Raw genomic sequence first — 4,339 nt, 5'->3', positions numbered from 1 at the left:
TGACAATATAGCGCCATTTTGGATCAGAATAAGACTTTTCCTAAAGAGAGTCCCATTTTCTGATTTTCATAGGAGAGATTGGGTGTATCCAAAGGAATAAGAAAACATATAAATGATGCATCTCCTTCCACACTTTAGGATTTTCTACTTCCTATTTCTATTCACAGAACTCCCCCTTGTCAATATAGTGCCATTTTGGATCAAAATATGACTTTCCTAAGGAGAGTCCAGTTTTCTGATTTTCATAGGAGAGATTGGGTGTATCCAAAGGAATAAGAAAACATGTAAGTGATGCATCTCCTTCCACATTTAGGATTCTCTACTTCCTATTTCTATTCTCAGAAGCCCCCAATGTCAATATATTGCCATTTTGGATCAGAATATGACTTTTCCTAAAGAGAGTCCTAGTTTTCTGTTTTTCATAGGAGAGATTGAGTGTATCCAAATGAATAAGAAAACATATATATGATGCATCTCCTTCCATATTTAGGTTTTGCTACTTCCTATTTCTATTCTCAAAACTCCCCCTTGTCAATATAGTTCCATTTTGGATCAAAATATGACTTTTCCTAATCAGAGTCCAGTTTTCTGATTTTTATAGTAGAGATTGGGTGTATCCAAAGGAAGTAGGAAATCACATAAATGATGCATCTCCTTCCAGATTTAGGATTTTCTACTTCCTATTTCTATTCTCAGAACTCCCCCTTGTCAATATAGTGCCATTTTGGATCAAAATATGACTTTTCCTAAGGAGAGTCCAGTTTTCTGACTTTCATAGGAGAGATTGGGTGTACCCATAGGAATAAGAAAACATAGAAATGATGCATCTCCTTCCACATTTAGGATTCTCTACTTTCTATTTCTATTCTCAAAACTCCCCCTTGTCAATATAGTTCCATTTTGGATCAAAATATGACTTTTCCTAATCAGAGTCCAGTTTTCTGATTTTTATAGGAGAGATTGGGTGTATCCAAAGGAATACAAAAACACATAAATGATGCATCTCCTTCCTCATTTAGGATTTTCTACTTCCTATTTCTATTCTCAGAACTACCCCTTGTCAATATAGTGCCATTTTGGATCAAAATATGACTTTTCCTAAGGAGAGTCCAGTTTTCGGATTTTCATAGGAGAGATTGGGTGTATCCAAAAGAATAAGAAAACATGTAAGTGATGCATCTCCTTTCACATATAGGATTCTCTACTTCCTACTTCTATTCTCAGAACCCCCCATGTCAATATAGTGTCATTTTTGGATCAGAATATGACTTTTCCTAAAGAGAGTCTTAGTTTTTCTGTTTTTCATAGGAGAGATTGGGTGTATCCAAATGAATACGAAAAACATGTAAATGATGCATCTCCTTCCACATTTAGGATTCTCTACTTCCTATTTCTATTCTCAGATTCCCCCCCAATGTCAATATAGTGCCATTTTGGATCAGAATATGACTTTTCCTAAACAGAGTCCCAGTTTTCTGTTTTTCATATGAGAGATTGGGTGTATCCAAAGGAATAAGAAAAGATATAAGTGATGCATCTCCTTCCACATTTAGGATTCTCTACTTCCTATTTATATTCTCAGAACCCCCCAATGTCAATATATTGCCATTTTGGATCAGATTATGACTCTTCCTAAAGAGAGTCCCAATTTTCTGTCTTTTCATAGGAGAGATTGAGTGTATCCAAATGAATAAGAAAAACATGTAAATGATGCATCTCCTTCCACATTTAGGATTGTCTACTTCCTATTTCTATTTTCAGAACTCCCCCCTTGTCAATATAGTGCCATTTTGGATCAAAATATGACTTTTCCTAAGGAGAGTCCAGTTTTCTGATTTTCATGGTAGAGATGGCGTGTATCCAAAGGAATAAGAAAACATGTAAGTGATGCATCTCCTTCCACATTTAGGATTGTCTACTTCCTATTTCTATTCTCAGAACTCCCCCTTGTCAATATAGTTCCATTTTGGATCAAAATATGACTTTTGCTAAAGAGAGTCCCAGTTTTCGGTTTTTCATAGGAGAGATTGGGTGTATTCAAATGAATAAGAAAACATATAAATGATGCATCTCCTTCCACATTTAGGATTTTCTACTTCCTATTTCTATTCACAGAACTCCCCCTTGTCAATATAGTGCCATTTTGGATCAAAATATGACTTTCCTAAGGAGAGTCCAGTTTTCTGATTTTCATAGGAGAGATTGGGTGTATCCAAAGGAATAAGAAAACATGTAAGTGATGCATCTCCTTCCACATTTAGGATTCTCTACTTCCTATTTCTATTCTCAGAAGCCCCCAATGTCAATATATTGCCATTTTGGATCAGAATATGACTTTTCCTAAAGAGAGTCCTAGTTTTCTGTTTTTCATAGGAGAGATTGAGTGTATCCAAATGAATAAGAAAACATATATATGATGCATCTCCTTCCATATTTAGGATTTTCTACTTCCTATTTCTATTCTCAAAACTCCCCCTTGTCAATATAGTTCCATTTTTGATCAAAATATGACTTTTCCTAATCAGAGTCCAGTTTTCTGATTTTTATAGTAGAGATTGGGTGTATCCAAAGGAAGTAGGAAATCACATAAATGATGCATCTCCTTCCACATTTAGGATTCTCTACTTCCTATTTCTATTCTCAGAACTCCCCCTTGTCAATATAGTGCCATTTTGGATCAAAATATGACTTTTCCTAAGGAGAGTCCAGTTTTCTGACTTTCATAGGAGAGATTGGGTGTATCCAAAGGAATAAGAAAACATGTAAGTGATGCATCTCCATCCACATTTAGGATTCTCTACTTCCTATTTCTATTCTCAGAAGCCCCCAATGTCAATATAGTGCCATTTTGGATCAGAATATGACTTTTCCTAAAGAGAGTCCCAGTTTTCTGTTTTTCATAGGAGAGATTGGGAGTATCCAAATGAATAAGAAAACATGTAAATGATGCATCTCCTTCCACATTTAGGATTGTCTACTTCCTATTTATATTCTCAGACTTCCCCAATGTCAATATAGTGCCATTTTGGATCAAAATAGGACTTTTCCTAAAGAGAGTCCCAGTTTTCTGTTTTTCATAGGAGAGATTGGGTGTATCGAAATGAATAAAAAAACATGTAAGTGATGCATCTCCTTCCACATTTAGGATTCTCTACTCTCTATTTCTATTCTCAGAACTCCCCCTTGTCAATATATTGCCATTTTGGATCAGAATATGACTTTTCCTAAAGAGAGTCCCAGTTTTCTGTTTTTCATAGGAGAGATTGGGTGTATCCAAATGAATAAGAAAACATGTAAATGATGCATCTCCTTCCACATTTAGGATTCTCTACTTCCTATTTCTATTCTCAGAGCTCCCCCTTTTCAATATAGTTCCATTTTGGATCAAAATATGACTTTTTCTAATCAGAGTCCAGTTTTCCGATTTTTATAGGAGAGATTGGGTATACCCATAGGAATAAGAAAACATAGAAATGATGCATCTCCTTCCACATTTAGGATTCTCTACTTCCTATTTCTATTCTCAGAACTCCCCCATGTCAATATAGTGCCATTTTGGATCAGAATATGACTTTTCCTAAAGAGAGTCCCAGTTTTTTTGATTTTCATACGAGAGATTGGGTGTATCCAAAAGAATAAGAAAACATGTAAGTGATGCATCTCCTTCCACATTTAGGATTCTCTACTTCATATTTTTATTCTCAGAACTCCCCTTTGTCAATATAGTGCCATTTTGGATCAGAATACGACTTTTCCTAAGGAGAGTCCAGTATTCTGATTTTCATAGGAGAGATTGGGTGTATCCAAAAGAATAAGAAAACATGTGAGTGATGCATCTCCTTCCACATTTAGGATTCTCTACTTCCTATTTCTATTCTCAGAACACCCCCTTGTTAATATAGTGCCAGTTTAGATCAGAATATACCTTTTCCTAAAGAGAGTCCTTGTTTTCTGATTTTCATAGGAGAGATTGGGTGTATGCAAATGAATAAGAAAACATGTAAGTGATGCATCTCCTTCCACATTTAGGATTCTCTACTTCCTATTTCTATTCTCAGAACTCCCCCTTGTCAATATAGTGCATTAGAAAGCTTGTTATATCTTATATGTTGTCACAAATTTTGGGGGTGATCAGACGGTGAGAAGGTCTTCATCGCCTGTCATACTTCTGACGATCTGCATTTATCCAAAATTACTCGTTTGTTCCAAATTGCATATCTTTTGCCCAAGTTTCCTGAAAAGTCTTTTGAAACTCTAAAAAATTGAAAACACTTTGAAAAAACTATGCTAAGGGAAAAAAAGTATGATGTCTATGAGCTAGGGAAGCTTGAGATCAAGC

The sequence above is a fragment of the Eutrema salsugineum genome, unplaced genomic scaffold, assembly GCF_000478725.1.
Source record: "Eutrema salsugineum unplaced genomic scaffold, Eutsalg1_0 scaffold_2, whole genome shotgun sequence".
NCBI classification, from domain to species: Eukaryota; Viridiplantae; Streptophyta; class Magnoliopsida; order Brassicales; family Brassicaceae; genus Eutrema; species Eutrema salsugineum.
Note: the sequence above shows the minus strand (reverse complement) of the source record.